This window comes from Bos indicus x Bos taurus, chromosome 27 (genome assembly GCF_003369695.1).
Source record: "Bos indicus x Bos taurus breed Angus x Brahman F1 hybrid chromosome 27, Bos_hybrid_MaternalHap_v2.0, whole genome shotgun sequence".
Taxonomy (NCBI): Eukaryota; Metazoa; Chordata; class Mammalia; order Artiodactyla; family Bovidae; genus Bos; species Bos indicus x Bos taurus.
Window position 1 is genome coordinate 12,324,050 of NC_040102.1, and position 26,630 is coordinate 12,350,679.

The window sequence follows — 26,630 nt, forward strand, 5'->3', positions numbered from 1 at the left end:
AGCAAGAATACTGGAGTGGGTTGCCATGCCCTCCTCCAGGGGATCTTCCCAACTCAAAGACTGAATTGTTGTCTCCTGTGTCTCCTGCACTGGCAGGCGGATTCTTTACCTCTGAGCCACCAGGGCCTGTGCAGATCAAATCCTTTTGGGTTCATTCAAACACAGTGTATATGTGTGTGCCTCATAGATGAGTGCATTGTGGAAAAGACAAAGTTTCTGCCCAAGTATCTGTAAGAGCCTGGCCATCCTTTTTAAATACTGAGGCCAAAAATGAGAAAGAGGGTGAAAAATATTTTTCACTTATCTACACTCCTGGATTATATACTATCTTTGAGTAGAAAGTGTTCATCAGTGAAACACATATACATTGAATATCTAACTTGGGTCCAGTACTCTACCTGATGCTGGGTACAGAGATAAAAGATTCAGACATATTCTATGATCTTATAGGATATACTCTTATAGCTAAATATGTACATATATTCATCATAATTCTTTTCACTGTGTTACTTTACATCAATCAGTGATCACTTTAACCAATGTAATCAGATTACCTGGCCTAGCCTCATTCATTCAATGTTTATTATTTCCCCATTATATACTATGTGATATAATGCAGTGAGATTTCATAATTTTTTTCTCTTGATATTGTGTCTCACACAAAACAACAGGATGGGAGAGGCAGAGGTGAATAAAATAAAATCCATGAACAGAAAGCTGATTTGTATTAGCACTTTCACAATATAATCAGTATTTTATAAATACATGTGTGTACACAGACTAAACCAATAGGAAAAGTGTCATGTGTTTTTGAGTCCAACTCTTTGATGTTAAGCTACATCAGCCTATAAATCTTTCTTTCTGTTCTAACTAATCAGCATTCTGATAACTTATTATTTGTTTAAGATTACTTTTTAAAGATTTCATTCATCATTATGATATTCTACTGGCAGCTTATTCAATAAATGTGTCCTACAGATTTCATGGTCTATACTTACAGATATGTGATAAAGATAACAAATACACTAGTTCTTCAGAGGTGCAGTGCCAAGACATGTCTAAAGATGTGACTTTATGTTTGATATTGCCACTAGTTCATTGAAACTTTGGACAAGTCATTTTAGACATGCTGATCCTTAGGGGACTTAGGATAATATTCCTCACTTGCTCAGCCATGTCCAACTCTTTGCAACCCCATGAACTGTATCACACAGAGTTCCCTGTCCTTTACTGTCTCCCAGAATTTGCTCAAACCCATGTCCATTGTTTCAAAGATGTCATCCAACCATCTCATCCTCTGTTGCCCCCATCTCCTGCTCTCGATCTTTCCAAGCATCAGGGTCTTTTCCAATGAGTCAGCTCTTTGCCCATGTATTGAAGCTTCAGCTTCAGCATCAGTTCTTCCAATGAATATTCATTGTTGACTTCCTTGCTGTCCAAGGAACTCTCAAGAGTTTTCCCCAGCACCATAGTTTGAAATCATCAGTTCCTCAGCACTCAGCCTTCTTTATGGTCCAATTGTTTGCCACCCCATGGACTGTAGCCAGCCAGGCTCCTTTGTTCATGGAATTCTCAAGGCAAGAATACTGGAGTGGGTAGCCATTCCCTTCTCCAGGGAATCTTTTTGACCCAGGGATCGAACTCGGGTCTCCCACATTGCAGGCAGATTCTTTACTGTCTGAGCCACCAGAGAAGCCTGGGATAATATAAGGAGTTCAAACTGTGGCCCTCAACATAGCTTGCCTAACAAGGAATGACCAGGAATGCATAGGGGTTTCAAAGACTGCAGTTCCTTTCCAGAATTGCTTGAGATACAGTTTCTGGGTGAATAGATAAAAGTACAAGTGCGGAAAACTTTCTTTTATTTCCAGATCACATTCACATCACCAGTACTTTGAATTGTACCTTGGCTTTTTAAACATAGCTTCAAAGGTATAGTTTGTGAGTTATGCAAAGAAAATAAAACATGGTTCTTTCCATTAACAAAGTGAAAACCTGAGTAGAGAAAATCTCAATCTGAGATAAGGAACAAGACCAGGCATTATGTAAGCAGTCAATGTGTACTATCAACTGAACTTGAGTTATGAGGAAAAAAGGGTGGTCTTGGAGATAGACACAACTTCTCATCCTAGAGCTTGCCCTTTATAAGCTGTTAACAAAATGCTACATGAACCCCAATTATGTTACCTGTAGAATGTGTTGAAGAACATATGCACTAAAAGGAAGACATTGATCTTGGGTGTCCTCAGCCTTCAATGGCTTGGAGCAGGGTTCGGGTTCCCAGCCAGAAACTGAGTCTGGGTCATGGCGGTGAGAGCACCAAATCCTAGCCACTAGGTCAGCTCAGTTCAGTTCAGTCACTCAGTTGTGTCCGACTCTTTGCGACCCCATTGACTATACCACTCCAAGCTTCCCTGTCCATCACCAATTCCTGGAGGACCCTGGCCCTTCGACTTTGCAGAAAATAATTCCCACAAAGACAGAATGTAGTGAAGCAAGTATTTATGTAGTGAAGCAAGTTACATATTTATTAGGAGGAAAAGAGTCCAGTACCTGTGGATAGACACATGGGTGGTCTCGGGGAGAGTCGCAGAGTTGCACCCTCATGGCAGTTTGAATTACTTTTGTGGAGCACTTCTGGGTTTTTTTGACCAATCAGTTTGATTTTCCTCGGTCATAGTCCATATATGGGGCTTCCCTTTTAGCTCAGTCGGTAAAGAATCTGCCTGCAGTGCAGGAGAACTGGGTTCGATTCCTGGGTCAGGAAGATCCCCTGGGGAAGGAAATGGCAGCCCACTCCAGTATGCTTGCCTGGAGAACCTCGTGGACAGAGGAGCCTGGCAGGCTCCATGGGGTCGCAAGAGTTGAACAAAACTCAGCGACTCAGTTCTTCTTCTAGTCCATATATGGTATATCTCAGGACCCTTCCATGTGTGTTCACAAATCTCTTAGGCAAAATGGATCCAATCAAAAAGGCCTACAAGTAAAGCATTCCTTGACTTCCCCTTTGACTGCCCAAGTGTCTGTCTGTGCACGTGTGGTCAGGGAGGTCTGCTGACTTTGGGAAGGAGAAATATGTGGTCTGGGCAGGGCCCGACCTCCTCCCTTAATTGTCCTGCTATTCTCTTGGAGTTTCAGTCCATAGGGAACGAATCTCCAATCACTTTACGCTAGGAGGGGGGATTCTTCCTCCTGCCTCAGTATGTGAATTTGAAGGGAGAATTTAGGTACTTAAGTAGTGTCCCCAAGTAGTTGATTCTAAACAATCATTCATTTCTCTTCCATACTTTCTCTTTTATCATCTTTCTCTTTTAAGTAAATGGGATGATCATGGATCAGCTGTGTCTGACAAAGATCTATCTTGAGAATAAAATGTAATCATAGACGTGAAAACCTTGAATGTTGTTGAGATTTAAGTATTGGTGAGGTGTTATTTCTGGTAATAGATTTTCTGAACTCATAGTGTCAAAAGGCCTTACCAAGAAGCAGAATTGTATTCCCAGAGACTTTATAAATAATCACAGAAATGACAGGAGTATAAAGAACTACCACTTGAATATGGGTTCCAGCTCATGTTCATCTCTATATTCAAGAGAACCACTTTTGCCTCAGATAGAGTCTGTGGATGGGGATGCTATTAGCAAAGATAACACCAGCCTGGATTCATGAGAGCATCAGAACCCTAACCCCACTGCATTAGACACATAATACAGATAACAATGTGTTTAGAGGCTAGAATGTATGGAGGAAGTGTGTGCCTAGTAGAGGCTCTGTTTATCATATACAGAGACCTGATTTTGAACCTGAACTTGCACCCAAGTTCTCTTTCCACCACATACTCTATGATCTCAGTCATGGTACCCAGCTTCTCTAAGGGGTTAATTCCCTCATTTGTAACGTGGGACTAATCATCATGCTTCCTGCATGGACTGCTTGGAGGGTAAAGTGAACGTGTGGCACATGATAAGTGTTCAGTGAAGCTGGGCCATTTTCCTTAGCCCTAAGTATGTGACTATATGATCATCTTTTGTGCATTTATTAGAGAGATAAGTGAGTAACTCTAATCGAAAGGATAGAGGTGGTGGGGTGTGCTTCCTATCTCCTAAAGCCCTGGGAAGGAGGTTGCTCTTTGAAGAGCATGACTAGACTGTGAGAGAGGTTTGAGGTCATCCTCAAGTAGGAACTAAGCTGAAAGTGGAAGGAATACTTGGTAGACAAAGACAAAAATTTTAAAAAAGCTGTGCGAGATTTAGGGAGGCCAGAAAGACTTTTAGTAGTGAGCAAAAGAGGTGACGCAATAGTATGTAGACCATACAAATACACGTCAGGACTCATATTTCTCTCTCAGATTAGCTGTCCTGTCTACTTGAAATAACTCTCTTATATTAAAACACATAACATAACACAGTGACCAAACACTTGAGTGTTTGGTAAACACTAAATAAACACGTATTATTTTACCCGCTGTGACTAGGTCTGAATGACCTCAAGATCTGCTGTCACCTCCTTGCTTACTTTGCTAAAACGTGTGAAAATATCTTACATTGACCTCTAAAAATTTGGTAGGCAACAGAGACCAATTTAAATCAGATACTTGTGTGAAGAATTTAGTCTCATCATCCCTTTTTTTCTTACTGGGTAAAATGAATGAAATAATAAAATCTATTCTGTAAGAAAATGTGATATATACATACCTATGATTTGTTTAGATCACTTGGGCTAAACACAAAAGGCTCTATTTCATAAAGTCCATTACAGAGACTGCTATAGCAAAGTATGAAATGAATGAAGGAGCAGGCAAATATTGAAGTTGGTATTTTAGAAAGACTATATATATATATATATATATATAGGTGAGGGGATATTGGTTGTTGCTGAGAATTAAAAAGAAAGCGATCTGAAATGTGGTTTTATAATCACTGACTTTAAGTGTTTATCTTTAATTAGGCCCAACACAAACTAAATGATGACAGTGGGTTGATGGATTTCCCTGTTAGATTTCTAAGCCGTTTAAATATAGGTAGTTACTGTAATTATATATTTACTATCCCATTTTTGCAGCTTTCCGAGTGACAAAAATTCAGCAGCCCCCCGTCATGAGTTTGAGATGTTAAACTGTCCTAAACATTGGCAGTGCCGTGATAGCTGAACGCGAGCAGCACATGCTTCATACATTGTCACACGAGGCTAATTTTGGCTGCTGTAAATGAGTGGTTTCTAGGAGAGAAACCAACGTGGCGGAAGGAAGAGGTGTGAAGCCGCCTGGTGACAGTCTCGGTCTGTGATACGACGCTGTTTTATTAGTATCTTATGAGATCTAAAGCAGTTTTGCCTGGCTTTTGTGTCTGCACTCATCATTTGACTGTGTAAGCTGACCCAAGAGCAGTGCTACGAGCAAGACCCTGCCTTTGCATAGTATTTGTTCTGAAAATATGGATTAGACATGAGCATTACAAACAGGACTTGTCAGAGGAGAACCACAGAGACATTTTGCTAAATCAAAGATCCATCCCTTCACAAAATAGACTTATATTTTATAGTTAATGATTTGTCTCAAGATCTGATAAGTATTTTTCAAATATACAGTTGATATTAAAGGAGAGGCATTGAATATTCTGCCACACTAGGTCCTTTGTGAAATCTGTACATGGGATCTGCACAACTTACCTGAAAACTATATTTCAGTATTCAATTTGCTCTGTTTGTTTTTTTTTTTTTCCAAGCAGAATTAGTTTCAAGAAGTATTTTTGTTCATTTATTATTGGAAAAGACCTTACTCGCTTATTCAAGCGAGAAAATTACCCCCAAAGCTTGCAAGATTTATAACGCTTAAGGAAAAAAAAAGGCAATTCAAAACCTAATGAGACACTTTAGGCCTCATTTACATCTCTAACCTGACCCATTTTCTGCAAAATGTTTTTGTTGGTAATTTACATACTAAAAGCTAGTTATTTATCCATCCCTAACCAAAAAGTTGATGAGATTACTAAAACAACAGTGAAGTTAGCATTACCCTAAATGCTAACTATGGCTGTTTCTAGAAGGTTGACTACTGAGTCATTTATTTAGCTGTAATTTCCATTACTGACTGGCAGTGCATCCAGATTCTGAAAGGATGACATGAAAGCTCAAATATAGCTTTGTCACACTCACTTTATTAGCAGAAGTCTTTCCAGGAATGCATACTCTGGAAATAAAGTGTATTAAAGTGCTCTGTGTGTGGATACACATGTATCTACCCAGGACAATAAATAATGCGGTGCAGTGCATTCTCTAAAACAAACTTCAGTATCGTATTTTTCTTTGAATGCCAAAATCCTTTGTGTATGTTCAGAGACTAAAATGGTATTGATGTAGTTCTTACTTTTTAGCAATTTTTAATTCCTGATATTTGGAGAGAAAAAGACTACAAGGAGGAGGTGAAGTGTATAGTAGCTGAGAGAGCTATTTCTCACTATCTTCAGGAATATTTATATTTTTTCATGGTGAAAAATAAGCATCCATAAATATGTAGTATTAGTACTAAGTTGCTTCAGTCATGTCTGACCCTATGGAGACCCTATGGACCACAGCCTGGCAGGCTACTCTGTCTAGAGGATTCTCCAGGCAAAAATATTGCAGTGGGTTGATGTGTCCTTCTCCAGGGAATCTTCTTGACCCAGGGATCAAACCCATGTCTCTTGTATCTATATAGTTTTTATATATATATATATATATATATATATATATATATATATAATATTTTTATTAAATATGATGGTGGTTTAGTTGCTAAGTCATGTCTGACTCTTACAACCCCATTGACCGTAGCCTCTCAGGCTCCTCTGTGCATGGGATTCTCCCCTGTGCCATTTTCTTCTCCAAGGGATCTTCCCAACCCGGGAATTGAACCCTGGTCTCCTGCATTGCAGGAAGATTATTTTACCAACTTAGCTACAAGGGAAGCCCTGTATTAAATGTAGATTTGTCTTTTTATTAAAACATTTCTATTTTCCATTTTATATATTTGTATTTCAGTATTTAGTATTTGTATTATACATAAATGCTATATATTTTATTATGTTTATGTTATATATGTTAAAAATATATATAGTAATATCACCATTTGTTGGTAATTGTTACCTTGATAACTTAGTAACTTGGCTCATATTCATAATATAGTCATCTATGAAATATGAACTATTGATCAATCAATAATTTCAGTTCAGTTCAGTTGCACAGTCATGTCCAACTCTTTGCAGTTCCATGGACTGCAGCATACCAGGTTTTCCTGTTCATTACCAACTTCCAGAGCTTGCTCAAACTCATGTCCATTGTGTCAGTGATGCCATCCAACCAACTCATCCTCTGTTGTCCCCTTCTGCTCCTGCCTTCAGTCTTTCCCAGCATCAGAGTCTTTTCCAATGAGTCAACTCTTCGCATGAGGTGGCCAAAGTACTGGACTTTCAGCTTTAGCATCAGTCCTTCCAAAGAAAGCCCAGGGCTGATCTCCTTCAGAATGGACTGGTTGGATCTCCTTGCAGTCCAAGGGACTCTCAACGATCTTCTCCAACATCACGGTTCAAAAGCATCAATTCTTCGGTGCTCTGCTTTCTTTATAGTCCAACTCTCACATCCATACATGACTACTGGAAAAACCATAGCTTTGACAAGATGGACCTTTGTTGGCAAAGTAATGTCTCTGCTTTTTAATACGCTGTCTAGGTTTGTCATAACTTTTCTTCTAGGGAGCAAGCGTCTTTTAATTTTTTGGCTGCAGTCATCATCTGCAGTGATTTTGGACCCCCAAAATAAAGTCTGTCACTGTTTCCATTGTTTCCCCATCTATTTGCCATGAAGTGATGGGGCCAGAGTTGGATACTAGTTGGGCAACAGTTCAAAGTCACCTTCCAAGACCTTCAAGACTATCCTCTGAATTGTAACATGTCTACCTCCTAGTTTGAACCCCCTGTCTACCTGGCATAAACCAAATCCCACCAGAATCCAGAGGTGGAGAGCACATAATACATCTGTGCAGTCATTGCTCATTGCTCAAGTACTTGTGTGTGTGTGTGTGTGTGTGACTGCGGCATGCAGTTTGTGGAATCTTAGATCCCAGACCGGGGACTGAATCTGAGCCCTCTGCAGTGAGAGCACAGCCCTAACAACTGGACTGCCAGAGAATTCCCAGGAATTTGTAAACACACTGCATTGTGTGTTCCTTGATGAAATCCGGTCCTTTGGGGGCAGTGTTCAATCTGATTTTAGTTTCATTCAGCATCTCCTGCAAACCTTCCTGCCTAGATCAGTGTAGCTTTTCACTGTGGTCAGGACAAGTCTGGTACCAAAGAAAGTCCCAAATTCAACTCCTGCTGGTGACCTTGGAGCCCACAGTCCGCATCTGGGCTATCCGAGACAGCTGCGGGACTGTGTTCCCTGGACAAAGGTGGCTCTATTTCTTTCCTATTTAATTTTAGTTCACTCAGTAATGAGTATCAGATTATATTTGTTTTTAGAAATTCTGTTTGCTGTTGTATTCTTCCTGTTAGTAGAGGCTTTACAAGTGGATACACAATTGATTACAAGCAGGAAAAAAAATAATCCTTGGCAAATGTAACTACTAAAAACTCATCTTCAAAGTAAATTACCATTTATCAGAACTTATTATCTTATGACACAGATCAGATCAGATCAGTCGCTCAGTCGTGTCTGACTCTTTGAGACCCCATGAATCCCAGCATGCCAGGCCTCCCTGTCCATCACCAACTCCCAGACTTCACTGAGACTCACGTCCATCGAGTCAGTGATGCCATCCAGCCATCTCATCCTCTGTCGTCCCCTTCTCCTCCTGCCCCCAATCCCTCCCAGCATCAGAGTCTTTTCCAATGAGTCAACTCTTCGCATGAGGTGGCCAAAGAACTGGAGTTTCAGCTTTAGCATCGTTCCTTCCAAAGAAATCCTAGGGCTGATCTCCTTCAGAATGGACTGGTTGGATCTCCTTGCAGTCCAAGGGACTCTCAAGAGTCTTCTCCAACACCACAGTTCAAAAGCATCAATTCTTCAGCGCTCAGCCTTCTTCACAGTCCAGCTCTCACATCCATACATGACCACAGGAAAAACCATAGCCTTAACTAGATGAACCTTTGTTGGCAAAGTAATGTCTCCGCTTTTGAATATGCTATCTAGGTTGGTCATAACTTTCCTTCCAAGAAGTAAGCGTCTTTTAATTTCATGGCTGCAGTCACCATCTGCAGTGATTTTGGAGCCCAGAAAAATAAAGTCTGACACTGTTTCCACCGTTTCCCCATGTATTTCCCATGAAGTGATGGGACCGGATGCCATGATCTTCGTTTTCTGAATGTTGAGCTTTAAGCCAACTTTTTCACTCTCCTCTTTCACCTTCATCAAGAGGCTTTTGAGTTCCTCTTCACTTTCTGCCATAAGGGTGGTGTCATCTGCATATCTGAGGTTATTGATATTTCTCCCGGCAATCTTGATTCCAGCTTGTGTTTCTTCCAGTCCAGCGTTTCTCATGATGTACTCTGCATATAAGTTAAATAAACAGGGTGACAATATACAGCCTTGATGTACTCCTTTTCCTATTTGGAACCCGTCTGTTGTTCCATGTCCAGTTCTAACTGTTGCTTCCTGACCTGCATACAGATTTCTCAAGAGGCAGATCAGGTGGTCTGGTATTCCCATCTCTTTCAGAATTATGACACAGAAGAATTATGATTTTTGTTCCCTATTTTGAGGCTGTCAAGCCTTGTTGGTGCTGATGCCACTGTCTTTGTGACTGTTGCCACCATTAAGCCATCTGAAGAGTTTGATTTCTCAGCTCTACTGAGTGGTCTGAAAACAGGCTGTGTTGTCCTTACCCTCTGCCTGTTGGTCTTTCAAAGACCATGTGGCAACTGATTGTTCAGTTTTCTACTCAGCTACTTGGAATGTCTTTGAAAAATGTCTCTAGTGCTGAAATTGTAATACTCAATGAATACTATATTTTCTATGAAAACATTTTATCTTGTCAAAGATTCTCAGCTATGTGCTGCTAAACCATAGACACCATCTCCAGAGGTACTATCATATGCTAACGTCAGGCCACTGAGCAATGTATTTCTTTTTGCATCATCTGAGGATTCTTGTGCTTGATCTGTGAAGACAGTGTTATTTAAGTGCCACAATTCCTATTCACTAATTTAAAAGATATTTGATGATGATCTGAAACTATTAAAGACATTGGTAGATATGAAATCAAAATATATTTAATTAGGGAGAAATATTATATGTCCTTCTTAACATTTCCCCCCAATTAAGTATATTTTAAGATTCCATGTCTACCACTCTCTTTTCAGTTATTTTTTCCAGAAATGTTGAGTGAATATTTACTATGTAATAGTTATGAATGAAACAACCATGATCCCTGACCTCATGAATCTTGGAGTCATGGGGAGGAAGTCAGACCGACCAAAAGACCATGGTATAATGACAAGTTGAGTTAATTTAGAGGAACATAATGTTCAGTGATGGAGAGAGGGTTGTATTAATATTTAGATAGAGTGTTCAAGAAGGCTAGAGAGCAGGGGACATTCAACTCAGGGCTGAAAGATGATACAGAGCCAGCCATAGGGAAATCAATGGGGAAAGCATACCAGGGAGAAGATGGCTGTGTGGACGATATTCCTGATGTAGTAAGGAGATCACTGTACCTAGGAATTGGAGGAAGGCTACTGTGGTTGGAGTGTGACGGTTTGTGTTGGAGAGATGCACAAAAGTAAGACTGGAGAGGTGGACGAGGAGAGACTGTGACCAAGCACGGGGTGCCATCGTCACCCGCGGACTGAATCTACAGCCCCGACTGTGGCTTCCACCCCAACTGTCATTGGTAGTACTGGTTCCTGAGTAAGCTTGTGGCATACAGGAAAACAGAAAGGAGCATGCACTTTCAGAGGAGAGGCCGCCTCTGAAGAGAAAGGGAGGAGGAGCATCTGCCCTGAATTTGTTCATTTTCTTTTTCTTTTTTGTAAATTCATTAATGAGATAAGTCACGTCACTTTCCCTGTGGCAGAGAAATGAGTGGCGGAAGTTGCCTGGATTTGTATCCTAATGGAGTGCCCACAACACTCCTGTTGTCTCCCTCACTCTTCTGAGAGCAATCTATCATTTTATAAAGGAAAGTTCTTTTCTTTTCCATAAAGCTGAATTTCTTTCTGTGTGCTACCAAAATGCATAATGTATGTTGTTATTGAAAGTGAAAGTGTTAATCACTCAGCTGGGTCCAACCCTTTGTGACTCCATGGATGGTGTCCCACCAGACTTCTCTGTCCATGGAACTCTCCAGGCAAAAATACTGGAGTGGGTTGCCATTCCCTTCTCCAGGGATCTTTCTGACCTTGGATTGAACCCAGGTCTCCTGCTGTGCAGGCAGATTCTTTACTGTCTGAGCCGCCAGGGTGGTTCATGTTGTCATCGGGTTAGCCCAAAAAAGTTTGTTCAGGTATTTCCATAATATGCTACTGAAAAACCCAAATGAGCTTTTTGGCTAACTCAATATAAAGTGAACATGTTAGATATACCCAAGTTATACATGGTCAGACTAGACTTGAATACTATAACCTTTGAATACCCTAAGAAAATTAAATCTAGTGCCGAGAAGATCAGAACCAGAGTTTTGATTGATCTAATTAACTATAGTCAGCCATATGCTTCAGTGTTTTATTTGTATCATTAGTGAATGTTGTATACCTACAAATGCACAATTATATCATATTTATCCATTTATTCCTCTTTTTCAGAAAAAAAGGTTTTAAAGCTCATGTAATTAAAATAAATGTTTTTGCATAATAATTACCACTAGAAATTGAATTTGTATCTGTGAATTGTTCACCTGCAGTCACAGTCATAGTCCCTGTGTAAGGAATGCCTTCTCTCAACAGGCCAAGAACTATTTCCTAAGAAGAGCTGCTTCCCAGGGAGGCGAGGTGGCCCCCATCGCCCACGGGCAGAGCCGGGGGTCCGGGCCCAGGCTCGGCTGTCAGCTGGTCTACCTGAGGACCGTGCGGCCCCCGGGGAGGACACAGGAGTGGTGAGTACCCATGCGAGGCCGGGCGCTGTGATAGCCCTGTCTTCTGGAGAAACTTGTTTTCTGATTTTCCAGTCAATCCCGTCATTCTTTCAGACATAGCTTCTAAGAAACTGTCAAACATCTGCCTTTCCTTTTCACACTTTTTTCTGCACTCTGCCTATAGCTGTGGTAGTTCAGTAGATAAATGACATCTCACCTCCTCTCTTTGCATACATGCGCAGTGCTGCAAATGCCAATTCATGAAAGAAAGAGAGAGAAAGAAAGAAAGAAAGAAAGAAGGAAGGAGGGAAAGAGAGGGAGGGAGGGAAGAACGAAGGAAAGAAGGAGAGAGAGAGAAATAAATCAGGCTGTTTTGTAAGTCTTTAAGTTCACGGTCATAGTTCTATTAACATCACTTAGAATTATACCAAATGTCCAGCTGCCGGGAGCCTTTGAAATCCAGTAATTATTTATGAGAATTTTATACAAAAAAGGTAGAAACCATAAAAGAGCTTTGGTTCATAAAACAGGAAAGACAAATGTTGCCAGAAAAAAAAAAATCTATAACAAATGTGGAGTAAACTCTGTGAATGAAAATCTGCTGTATGCTGGTGTGATCGTTAAATGGAAACCCAGGGTATTTGTGTATTTGTTTTGTTAATGAGCAAATCCTGCCCATGTACATAAAGGCAAGTTTATTCCCAAAGATATGGTACAGAAATATAACTTTTATTATTAGAATATTGTTGGGCATCATGATTGTGAACATATTATAAAGTAAATATATAGCTGCAGTTTTCTTTCTTTCTTTTAACCATGGTCTTTTGAAGTATTTTCATATGGAATTTCTGAGTTCTTCTAAGCTTAATTATAATTTTTGACCACTTTATGAGCAAGAATTAGAAAATAGAAATCATAAAGAATTTCTATTTGCTGCATCGTATACCCTCTGAGTACTTGAATATTTTAAGGTCTCTGACTATTTTTAGAGAGAAATAATACCAGCATCTGATGCAGGCAAAGATTGAAAGCAAGAATTCTATAGAACGTCTAAATGTCACAGGTGTTATTGGAATGCAAATGTACTTTTCTATACGTTTTATAGGTGTTATATATAGCAAGTGTTCGACACCATATTTTTGCACTTTTTTTTTTGACTTTTTCACCTATTACCTTTCGCCAAATTACTAGAAACTAAAAATACCTGCCTGAAATTAAGAGCATGGATGCTTTGGCAAATAAAGACAGTGTGGGTTTTCTGCTGTCATTAAGATATATGCTATATATCATTTCTCAGTGGGCTGAACTAACTACTCACTGTGAGAAATCTTCCTGAGATGAGATTTCTGTCAACATAGGATAAATTTGACTTTGGAGACAAGGAATTTGTACAATCTCATTATTAAAAAAAAAAAAAAAAGTAGAGAAAAGAGAAATAAAAGCATTATAAAAATTAGATTTCAATAAAAGCAGAGTCAAAAGTTAGAAAACACATATAATTAATGAAAGGATTCATTTTATTTGATATTTGAACCACAAAATTGAAGTCTTCACAGTCTTTCATGAACAAAACTTGGGTTTTGTGGAAATTAAGTGAAATTAAGAAATGATTTCCTTTCAGAGCAAAATGAGAGGGTACATTTTGAGTTAAACACATTGTATAAAAATGTAATGAAAGTAACTCAAAATGTACCATCTAAATAATATAAAACCTGTCACTTATGTCATTCTGCATATTTTTAAGTCAAACTTCTCATCAATGAGCTACTAAGTAATATGTAAGAGAAATGCTATGTTTAAATAAATAATATCATTCTCTTACTGGATATTACATCAACGGGTATAAAAATATGAATGCCTTAGCAGAAATGCTACTTAAACCTTTCAGAGTTGTCAATATCCAAACGGTGTCTTGTCTGATATCACCATAGCCTCATTTGTAGCCAAATGTATATTTTTATAAGTACTGTAAGTCATAAATGCAATGGGTTCTCTTTTTTAGGATCACATTTTTGGAGTTAGTTACTTGAGTAATTTTCATTGCAAACACTTTCAGAGTAATTTTGCAGAAATAAAACAATTCTTGAAGGAACACAACTGCTTTCTTACTAGGGACGGAAATATTTTAGAAAGAAAAGAGCATCTGTTCCTTTTCCTCACCAATGATTTTATTGTCTTCTGGATTGTGCGAATTTGCTCTGGGAAAATAAGAGAGGTGTGCTGCAATTCAGAATCATTTTGCCCACTTAGGGACCTGAGTTTCCAATTCAGAATATGACCTGGTTTATTCAGGTGACACCAGTTCCTCATATTCTTCTATTATCATTTAAATTTCTGTTCATGTTTTGACAATCTTCTTTAGTAGAAAGCTCAGAAAACATCCAGCTGCACCTCTTGAATCTTCATTCTTATGCTGGGATCCATTATTCTAGGACTAATATTTCCATAATATGTGATGTCACAAAGAAGAATGAAAATCTCACTTTGGAGATGCCACTGTAATAATTCTCACTTATAGTCTATAATTAATATGAATAATGGCAACAAAAGAAACACTTGAGAAAAGTAATTCTAGGCTTTAGTTAAAGAAGCTTAATGAAAGCAGCCTTCTTCCACTTAGCAAATATTTATGTGCCAGAGACTTAGTTGCTAGGTGCTGGGGATCATGAAACTTACACCTACGCTGTGCTATCATTACAAGTTCTTCTGATTGATGGAAAAAATAAAGCACCCAATTTTACCTGGATTTCCATGTAATAGACCAGACTGCCCTCGTCACAGAGGGTGAAGGAAGGTGTGAGGAGTTTCAGACTTGAAGGTAGAGGCGGCGGGGGGGGGGGGGGGTGCAGGATATTAGGCGGTAGAAAGAACACTTAAGATGAAGAACTACTTGGTGTACTTGTTGCCCTGAAAGGGGCCCAGTGTGTCTAGATCAAGGACAGCAGAGAATAGAGAGGAGAGAGATCATACTGGAGCAGTCAGTGAAGAACAGGTTATTCAGGGCCTTGCAGACCCCATTAAAGAAATTTGATCTCAATTCTAGGTGCAATGAGAAACCACAGGGGAATCGGTAGGCCAAGGGTGTGATGACGTCAGATTTCTATTAAAATTCATCACTGATTAATGTGTGAAGAACAGAACAGACATGAGGAGAGGATATAGGAAGACCAATTTGGAAAATTTTACACCAGTTCAGAAAAGAGAAAGGGATGATGTTGTAGGAGTCCCCTGGGAAGATAGAGATATAAGTCCTTGGATGTCATGGCTGGTTAAGGAAGAGAATGCACCAGATGGGTCAGAGATCACAAGGGCCCCAATGACTTTCATGTTTCCGGTTGGAGAAATTCGAGGATGTTTTTGATTGTCATGTTCAGTTTGGAGTAGTCACAATGTATCAGAGGGGTGTTTCAAAAATGAAGTTCTGAATGTAGTTCTGGAGCTCAGAAATCTGAACTAAAGGTTTGAATTTGGAGCCACTGGCTTTCAAATGTTAGTTGAAATCATGATAGAAGATGAGGTTGCTGGAAGAGAGAACACAGGAAGATAAAGAAGAAAAGTCCTAAACAGAAAGAATCTGAAAGACTCTGAATTTTAGTAGTTAGGTAGAGGAGGAGCAGTTGGGAAAAGAGGCTGATGAGGAAGAAGTATCATAGAAGCCAAGGGAAGGCGAGTATTTCCACAAATTGCTGTAAGGCCAATGAAATGAAGATTATGACATATCCCCTTCAGTTAAACACCAAGAACATCATAGGTAAACTTTGCAACAGAGTTTTCATAGAGGACTGGGGCAAAATCCAGATTAAAGAAGGTTAGTCTATGAAAGAGAGGAAGAAAAAAGATCAACAAATACAGACAGCTCTTTCCAAACTTAGCTGTGAAACTCAGAAGATGAATAGAAATGCATAACGGGAAAGATGTGAAATAAACAGAGTGTTTTTGTTTGTTTGTTTTTAGTGATGATATAAAATTCCTGAAAAAAATAGGCACAGATGGGATCTGGCAATTCAGTGTAGAAAATGTGTATTTTTTTTTTCTTGAACAAGAACGTTTTTATTAATATCTCAATAATAAAATTCATGTTTTGGTTTAACTCACATCTTCATCTTTGTTTTGCTGAGAAAATCTCCAAGTTAGCTTGGAGCCTCATCGTGTATTCAGGTCACCCTCAGTGGTCTTCATCCGTCTCCATAGGACAATCACTTGGGATGCTGTATAAAATACAAATGCCTGGTTTCTGCTCCTGGAGAGACTGGTTTAATTGGACTGGGTTTTATCCAATGTACTGAGACTTTTAACAGTCCCAAATGATACTGAAGAGCAGACAAAAGAGAGAATTACTGATACAAGGGACTATTTTGTTCAACCTCTAAACATTTTCAAGATATTTTAAACACGCAAGCCCATTATATTAGAAAATGGTTTTTAAAAGAAAAAGGAGTATCTCTCCCACTGTATTAGGAGAGAAAGAGGAAAGGATGGCTACATGAGTTAAAAGGCTTTATTGGTTTGGCGGCAGGAGACTGAATTATTTGCTGAACCAAGGGAGACCATGTTGAGGGTGATGGGCAAAGACAGTCATGGTTGAAACAAGTAAACAGTGTTTGAAATAATCATTGCGTTGAGTGGAGAAGAATAACACCTAGAGAAATGCAGGGAGATTACCCACTGTTGCTGGGAGGTTATTAAGGTTTATGACTATGAATATTCAGAAGGCTGCCTGATTTTCTCCAGAAACTTCCCAGCAGGAAAGCTCACAGATGGTATTAATCCAGGGCGAAATTTTCCAAATAGTATGTAAAGAACAAAGAGCACAAGAATGCAAGAGGGCAGTTAAAGAATGATTCCTCCATGGGGCCATAGGTGGTAACCAGGATCCACAAGGGAAGTGAAGACAGGAAATCCTGGGGTAATGGTCCTGCTGGAGTCAAATATAAATTCAAGGTGAGCAGCTGAGCAAACAGGTAGGTGGGGAGAGACTGGCGGTGAGAGAGAGGATATCTGCTTTAACGTTTCCAAGCTGGGTTATGGGAAAGGATACCCTGTTCCATGACACTGCAAGTGGGTGGCTGAGGTGGAGATGAGAAGGAAGAGGTCACTGAAAAGGTGAATATCAAGAAACAGAGAAGTCAGATCATGTCATCCCAGGCTGGCAATGCTTGGATGCGGAGAGACAGTAGACAAAGTCCTTAAGTAATGAAGAGCCATAGCCAGAGCTTTAGCAGTTGACAGCAGAGTGTAGAGGGTAAGGGAGGCATCACTAGGACTCAAAGATAACATGGACTCAGAGAGTGGTTCCCCCCCACGAGGATAGAAGGGATGAGGTCCTGTGCACGGTGTGGACCAGGCAGAGTACTTGTCAGTACTGTTCAGTCACTAATTCGTGCCCGAGTCTTTGTGGCCCATGGACTGCAGCATGCCAGGCTTCCCAGTCCTTTGCCATCTCCCAGAGTTCCGTCAGAGTCATGTCCATTGGGTCAGGGGTGCTGTCTGCTTTTTCATAAACAGTACTATACTGTCTTTACTGCATATAAATCTGCCTATGTTGCTATGGTTTGAGAGGAAACAGTAAAACTTTGGGTCCAACTAACTAACCCTTTAGTCCCATAGTGATGCCTTAGTATTTTGTGAGAGTCGAGTCCTTCCCTATTTCTCCTGGGCCAGGAACATTCAAAGTCTTAAGGTTTGTACAGGAGACTCCTCTGGCACAGTGACTCTGAGGATCCTGGCTTTGAACTATGGCTGTACCACTTTGCTGCTTGCTAGCCTGTGGTCCTGGGTGTGTGGCTTAACCTTAATCTCTGCACTTCATCCATGAAATGGGAATAAGAATAATAAGTTCCAGTGTGGAATTATGAAGATTAATAGAAGTAATGTACACATCTGGCATTATTTGTCATAGGAAGTATTTAAAAGGTAGAAGTCAATCACATTATTACTATTTTAATGTCTTACCCATTGCATGCGCTACTGTTTAAGCTCACATAATTGTAAAAGGCTTCTGAAAGGTTTCCCTGCCTCTCTGACATTACATATTTTGAAATGCTCCTCCAAGCGCCCATGATCTACATCTAACTGGCACATTTATTTCAAACTGATTCCAGCCCCAAATTTATTCTCACTTCAGCTTGTGGATAGTGAACAGATAACCTTATCTAATGAATCCTAGATAGCATATTGAAAAGCAGAGACATTACTTTGCCAACAAAGGTCCGTCTAGTCAAGGCTATAGTTTTTCCAGTGGTCATGTATGGATGTGAGAGTTGGACTGTGAAGAAAGCTGAGCACCGAAGAATTGATGCTTTTGAACTGTAGTGTTGGAGAAGACTCTTGAGAGTCCCTTGGACTGCAAGGAGATCCAACCAGTCCATTCTAAAGATCAGCCCTGGGTGTTCTTTGGAAGGAATGATGCTAAAGCTGAAACTCCAGTGCTTTGGCCACCTCATGTGAAGTGTTGACTCACTGGAAAAGATTCTGATGCTGGGAGGGATTGGGGGCAGGAGGCGAAGGGCACGACAGAGGATGAGATGGCTGGATGGCATCACTGACTCGATGGACGTGAGTTTGAGTGAACTCTGGGAGATGGTGATGGGCAGGGAGGCCTGGTGTGCCGCGATTCATGGAGTTGCAAAGAGTCGGACACGACTGAGCGACTGAACTGAACTGAACTGAATGAATCCCATATCTATAACCCCTGAAACAGAACTCGGATCAAAGTAGGTGCTAAATATTAGCTTAATGTAAAATGATAGGAAGAAGGAACCTAGTATGCGTTGCTAAAAGACATGTTGTTATTTGTCTTCTGGAAGCAGTGTTGGGGTGGGAAGCAGGTGCAGGAAGGAGACAGCCTGTTAATCTAAACTGAGTGAGGAGAGAGAACACCCTTTGCTTCATCCATTGCAAGTGATGTATTCTGGTGCACTTGGCTGGGAGAAAGGATAATTATGAATTACAAGCATCCATCTTAGAAATGATGAAAGTTCTAGCATCCCCCCATCATGCCCGCTGAGCAGAGGTCTTAATCTGGCAATATTTCAAATATGATAAAAAGATGTTTGAATAACATTTTGGCAAAGGTTTATAAAACATTAAATCCCATAGAAACATATTTGAAAGACCTAGTTTTTCAAAGTTTAATGATTGGATTATTTTTTAAATGAATCACTTTTTAAGATGTCATGCCCAACAGGAAGCCAACCATGTGAGCAAAACTTCAGTCTTATGAAATTATAATTAAATTAAATCGTATCTGGTAGCTTACATGCAATATGTATTACAGTGGTGCTGATCATATGGAACAAAACATTATCAGCTACAAAGAGGTATAATTAGCTTATTCTTGCAATATATAGTCACTTAAATTTAAAAATATATAAACAGGAAAGAAAAGCTAAAAAATCTGAAGTACCAAATTTAATTTAATTTTTTAATATTAATGACCAGGTTGTCCTAACAAGCTGGTTTACTATAGAAATTAGCAAATGGCTATCCTTATATAATGATGGCCAGGAGAAAAGCAAGTAGCATTGACTAAGCACTTCTCTTCTGAAAAATCCTATAGACGCTGCATGTGTCATATCTCATTTAACTGTCATTCACTATTGTCCTCAATTTTCATACGGTTTAAAAATATGATACCAAGAAAGAATGACCTGGTGCAAAACAGCTATTAAGTGGCAGATCTGAGGTCTGAATGCTGTCAGATGCCAAAGCCAATATTTTGATCACTGACATACAAAGTGTCAATTCATCCTTGGATTGTCTAGAAAGTCCTGGATGAATTAGCTTATTCATTGCAAGTTCTTAACCGATTTGTTCTGATCTTGACATAACACAGATAAGCCACTTAAGAGTTTAAAACCAAGGAGTGAACAAATGATTTATGAGGTCTTAGAAAATGTGGCAGAACAGCTTGAATAAGTTTTGTCAAAATTTGTCATTTTCCTTTGATAGTTTTTAGACTGACAAAGCAGGAGTCAGAATTCTAAGCTAGAATAACAAAGCTTAATAATAATACACTCATGAGCAAGATGGCGAATTGGGAGCAAGATGGTGGAACAGATAGGCAAAACTGGTGCTGAGATTATATTATCATCAAATAATTATCTTGACAAATGAACGCTATAGATTGTGTGAATGATAGATTTTAGAGTGGGACTTAAAATGCATTGTTCAAAATTTTCTGTTTAAAATATCTTGGAAAATATTTTGAATAAATAATATATTTGAGATATTTAACTCTAGAAAATAGATTAAAAGGCTTTAATCACCGACTATGCTTTTTATGAATAATTAAGAAATTTAATTTAGAACTCCTCACAGCATGGTATAGATGTTTTGCTAAGAATACAAGTCTGTATAGCTCACTTCTTGCATTCGGTTCAGTTCAGTTTAGTCGCTCAGTTGTGTCTGACTCTTTGTGACCCCATGAATCACAGCATGCCAGGCCTCCCTGTCCATCACCAACTCCCAGAGTTCACTCAAACTCATGTCCATCGAGTCGGTGATGCCACCCAGCCATCTCATCCTCTGTCATCCCCTTCTCCTCTTGCCCCCAATCCCTCCCAGCATCAGAGTCTTTTCCAATGAATCAACTCTTCGCATGAGGTGGCCAAAGTATGTAGGCATAATTTATTTCTGGTTTAAATATTCACTGGAGCTTCCCTGGTGGCTCAGATGGTAAAGAATCTGCCTGCCAATGCAGGAGACACAAGAGACGTGGGTTTGATTTCTGAGTTGAGAAGATCCCCTGGAGTAGGAAATGGCAACCCACTCCAGTATTCTTGCATGGAGAATTCCACGGAGAGAGGAGCCTGGAGGGCTACAGTCCATGGGGTCGTAAAGAGTCAGACACAACTGAGCAACTCGGTACATACCCACACAGTAAGGAAGTGCTCTCCTTTGGATCAAGTCCCTAAGTGTTGGGAGTTTCTCGGTCACTTAATCGGTGATGAAACAGAACAGGAGGAAAGGAATTAAACCTAATTGGGAAAGTTTATTCAAGGTTTATATTATATAATGTTATATAATAGATGATTTAAAATAGTAAAAGTGGCATTTTAAGATGATTTCTACTAGTTTAAAATTTCTTAATATTGAATAGCTGATAGAAAGGATGGTAAATGTTGATGGGCTTTATAGGAGCTTAAACTTGGTGTGGTAATAATCCCTCTGGTAAGCAGCTTATTATGAAAGATACAAGTCAAAAAAAAGGCAGAGCAAACAGAGACATCAATATGTTTGCCTCAAGTTTAGAATTAGTATTTATTTTAGAAGTTTGATTCAGTTTCATTATTCTGTCTCCTTGGTAGTCAATTTATTGTTTAGGGCTCTCTCAATTAAACCCTGTCACTTCAGGGGAAGTTCAAGAGAATAGTGCATTATTGATATTACAGAAACAGTTGTCAGTAATCAATACATTTTGAACCACATACAAGGTATATCTTTAAGGATATAATTCATCAAAAACAGGCTTACTGGGGCTCTTCATGCTATTTTCATTGATTTTCCTGTTCTAGGAACACATGGTAGATATTCTGTATGTGACATGAGTTATATTCAAATAAAGAAGCCAGCTACTCAAAAAATGCTCAGTTACAGAGAAAAAAATTAAGGATAAGGATTCTAAAGAAGAAATAAAATTGAATTTAAGTTGTTATTTTCACATTTGAATATTCCTTTCAGAAGAAGTTAATTAGATAACTTAAAATGTTTTAAAAGATTACACATAAGGAATACCAAATTCTAGGTGTGAATCCTGTTCTTACTGTGTAAAATAGAGGTAGAAAGGTACTTTTATTTAGTTATTTTATTGCTGCTGCAGAACTTTCTTTAAAATGAAGCATAAAATATGCATTGCTTTATGCTGTATGTATTCTACATATTTGTCTGTTACTGTAAATTTTACAACTATTGGAGTTCACACTATGAAAGTATTCTAAGTGAACCCTAGTGTACACCAAGTGATTGACAAAGGGAATAATAACCTTCTAATCTTGCAAACCTGTACTTTCCTTTATAATGTGAGCTTCAAAAATCAAGATAATATATTCTTTTCCATAATTACAAAGAATCTGAAATGAGGGATAGATGAAAGTAACATCTTAAATTATTTGGTAAGATAGAATATTACTGTTCTTCAGAGTAAGGAAGAAAGAGTTGATCTAAAAGTGAGGCTTTTTACACTTAAAGCGGTGGCTTGTTTCCTGAAATCCAGATGTTTTTGTTCAGCCCAAATCTAACCCTAATACCTGCTCAGGTAGCCTGTTATTCTCATTTTTGTATTAGAAAGGCATTGTTTCAAGCTACTTGAGTGAAAGTGCCATGAAGGCATCCCATTTGTGGAAAAACAAGCAGTCTACACACAGCTACGTGTGACAATTGACTCAAACAGCCACTGAGGGCACAGGTACTGTGTGTGTTGCCTCAATGTGGGTCGAACACTAATTTGGAACCTTACTTACAACTTGACCTCTCCACTCTTTCCATATAACACTTCACCAGTCCAACCCATCTGACACATTGCTCTAGTTAACATTATCTTCAGAAAGATTCTCCTTTCTTTTTGTATGTGTCAGTGATTCAATACTTTTTATTGCTGAGCAGTGTTGTCTATGAATTCATAAATGGAAGGGTACTTAAGCTGGAACCCACATGTATTTTAAATAATTTGACATGAGAACTGGAGAGAGTATTTGTGTGAGTGTATATTTTTATTTTCCATGGGTAAATAGCTAGAAAATGGCATTTCTGTATCTTATTGTATGTATATATTTACTTTTAATTGCCAGATTTGTTGTTGTTGAGTCACTCACTTGTGTCTGACTCTTTGCAACTCCATGGACTGCAGCCGTCAGGCATGCCTGTCTTTCACTATCTCCCAGAGTTTGTTCAAACTCATGTCCATTGAGTCAGGAATGCCACAGAAGCATTTCATCCTCTGTTGTCCCCTTCTCCTGCCTTCAATCTTGGCCAGCATCAGAGTCTTTTCTAATGAGGCAGCTCTTCGCATCAGGTGACCAAAGTATTGGAGTTTCAGTCCTTCTGATGAATATTCAGGGATGATGTCCTTTAGGATTGATTGGTTTGGTCTGCTTACTGTCCAAGGGACTCTCAAGAGTCTTCTCCAACACCACAGTTCAAAGCGTCAGTTCTTTGGCACTCAGCCTTCTTTATGGTCCAACTCTCACATTCATACATGACTATTAGAAAACCATAGATTTGACTAGATGGATGTTTGTTGGCAAAGTAATGTCTCTGCTTTTTAATACTCTGTTGGTCATAGCTTTTCTTTCAAGGAGGAAGTATCTTTTAATATCATGGCTGCAGCCACCATCCACAGTGATTTTGGAGTCCAAGAAAATAAAGTCTGTCACTGTTAGCATTGTTTCCCCATCTATTTGCCATGAAGTGATGGGACTGGATGCCATGATCTTCATTTTTTGAATGCTGGATTTTGAGCCAGCATTTTCACTTTCCTCTTTCACCTTCATCAAGTGTCTCTTTAATTCCTCTTCACTTTCTGCCATAAAGGTGGTGTCATCTGCATATCTGAGGTTATTGATAATTCTCTCCACAATTTTGATTCCAGCTTATGCTTCATCTAGCCCAGCATTCCATATGAGGTACTCTGCCTATAAGTTAAATAAGCAGGATGACAATTTATATACAGCCTTGATGTACTCCTTCCCCAATTTTGAACCAGTACATTGTTCCATGTCTGATTCTACTTGTTGCTTCTTGACCTGCATACAGATCTCTCAGGAGGCAGGTAAGGTGGTCTAATATTCCCATCTCTTCAAGAATTTTCCAGTTTGTTGTGATCCACACACTCAAAAGGCTTTAGAGTAGTCAATGAAGCAGAAGTAGATGTTTTTCTGGAATTATCTTGCTTTTTCTATGGTCCAACAGATGTTGGCAGTTTGATCTCTGGTTCCTCTGCCTTTTCTAAAACCAGCTTATATATCTGGAAGTTCACAGTTCATGTACTGTTGAAGCCTGGCTTGGAGAATTTTAAGCATTACTTTGCTAGCGTGTGAGATGAGTGTAATTGTGCGGTAGTTTGAGCATTCTTTGGCATTGCCTTTCTTTAGGATTGGAATGAAAATTGACCTTTTCAGTCCTGTGGCCACTGTTGAGTTTTCCAAATTTGCTGACATACTGAGTGCAGCACTTGCACAGCATCATCTTTTAGGATTTGAAATAGCTCAACTGGAATTCCATCACCTCCATTAGCTTTGTTCGTAGTAATACTTCCTAACACCCACTTGACTTTTCACTCCAGGATTGCTGACTCTAGGTGACTGATTACATCATCATTGTTATCTAGGTTTTTAAGACCTTTTCTGTATAGTTTTTCTGTGTATTCTTGCCACCTCTTCTTAATATTTTCTGCTGTGTTAGGTCCATACCATTTCTTTATTGAGCCCATCTTTGCATGGAATGTTCCCTTGGTGTCTCTAATATTCTTGAAGAGATCTCTAATATTTCTCATTCTATTTTTTCCTCTATTTCTCTGCATTGTTACTTTGGAAGGCTTTATCTCTCCTTGCTATTTACGGAACTCTGTATTCAGATGCATATATCTTTTTTCCTTTGCCTTTTGCATCTCTTCTTTTCTCAGCTATTTGTAAGGCCTCAACCATTTTTCCTTTTTGCATTTCTTTTTCTTGGAGATGGTTTTGATCACTGCCTCCTGTACAATGTCATGAATCTCCATCCATAGTTCTTCAGGCACTCTATTAGATCTAGTTGCCAAACAATTTTTCAGATATTGTTGTTGTCTAGTCACTCATTCGTGTCCAACTCTTAAGTGACTCCATGGACTGTAGCCAGCCATGCTGTACTGTCCAGGGGATTTCCCAGGCAAAAGTACTGGAGTGGGTTGTCATTTTCTCGTCTAGTGGATCTTCCCAACCCAGGGATCAAATGAGCATCTCCTGCATTTGGCATGTGGATTCTTTATCACTGAGCCACCAGGGAAGCCCTTTCCAAATACAATACTTTGCATTTGCACGAGCAATGTAAGAGACTTTCATCCACCCCACCTTTGCACCAAAACTTGGTATGTCATTTCTCTTAACTTTAGCCACTCTCTAAAATAAGTACTAATATCTCATGGTGATCTTAATTTGCATATTTCTAATAAGTAATGGCATGTAATATTTTATGTGCTATATTGGTTATTGGAATATCTTATTTTGTCACCCACCAGAGCCCTTGGCCTTTCTTAATCAATAGAAATTGATGAAACCAGGCAAGAAATTCAGGCAAGACTTTACTGGGGCCCCTACTGCAGCACAGTAGGTGATTCAGACAGTAAAGTATCTGCCTGCAATGCAGGAGACCTGGGTTTGATTCCTATGTCTGGAGAATCCCCTGAAAAAGGGAATGGCACCTCATTCTAGTATTCCCGCCTGGGAAATCCCATGGACGGAAGGGCCTTGCAGGCTACAGACTACAATCCATGAGGTTGCAAAGATCAGACACGACTGAGTAACTAATACACAAAACTGAAGCAGGGGTGAGCGAAAACAAGTAACAGGTTCTCTTGCTTGCCGCCCAAGTTGGGAGGTGAACTGGTTCCTCATATGGAGTGATGGTAGGGGTGTGCCCAGGAGTCAGGCTAGAGGGGTGGCTGAGGTGCTTTGCCCACTTCTTTGGTGGTAGTAAGTACAGGGGCAGGCACAGTACCTTGCTTTTGCTTCTGACCTGTAGTTTTTGCTCCCAGCTCTTCAGAGGTGGCATTTGGGTTTTTTATCTTTTTATATTTTGTTATCTAGTTTGTCCCAACTGCACACACACACAGACACACACACACACAATTATCTTTAGTTCTTTATTTGTTATTGTTGAGTTGCTCAGTCATGTCCAACTCTTTGCAACCCCATGGACTGCAGCATACCAGACTTCCCTGTCTTTCACCATTTCCTGGAGTTTGCTCAAGCCCATGTCCATTATGGAGAAGGAAATGGGACTCCAGTATTCTTGCCTGGAGAATCCCATTGACAAAGGAGCCTGGCAGGCTACATACAGTCCATGAGGTCTCAAAGAGTCACACATGACTGAGCAACTCTCACTCACTCACTCACTCATGTCCGTTAAGTCAGTGATGCCATCCAACCATCTCATCCTCTGTCTCCCACTTCTCCTCCTGCCCTCAATCTTTCCCAGCATCAGAGTCTTTTAAAAGATCAGGTGACCAAAGAATTGGAGCTTCAGCATCAGTCCTTCCAATGAATATTCAGGGTTGATTTCCTTTAGGATTGACTGGTTTGGTCTCCTTGCTGTCCAAGGAAGTTTCTTTGTATTTTGTTGGTTGAGGAGACATTTGTCAGGTGCAAGCACTGCTGCCAAGGATTTGAGGTCCCAGCCTGTCTCAGTTTTATGAAATTTCTCTCTGTTCAAATCTTTTGTCCCTTTAAAAATAGTTATCTTATTATTGGGTACCTTGTGCATTCCGAATAAATTTATCAGATGTCTGTTCTGTGAACATTTTTCCCACTGCTAGCCTTGCCTTTATATTTTCTTAATGGTATCTTTTGAAGTGCACAAGTTTTAAATTTTGATTAGGTATAGTTTATCATTTTGT

At 39.4% G+C, this 26,630-nt stretch overlaps 1 protein-coding gene across 12 annotated transcripts in view; it reads left to right on the forward strand.

The window, feature by feature from the left end:
- The window catches only part of TENM3 (teneurin transmembrane protein 3), a 2,746,241-nt gene that overhangs the window by 1,331,167 nt on the left and 1,388,444 nt on the right, over positions 1-26,630 (forward strand). For all 12 annotated transcript variants that reach the window (XM_027530163.1, XM_027530171.1, XM_027530173.1 and 9 more), the window contains exon 6: positions 11,916-12,064. The gene's annotated coding sequence lies outside the window, so the exon portion shown is untranslated. The remainder of the gene's footprint in view (positions 1-11,915; positions 12,065-26,630) is intronic.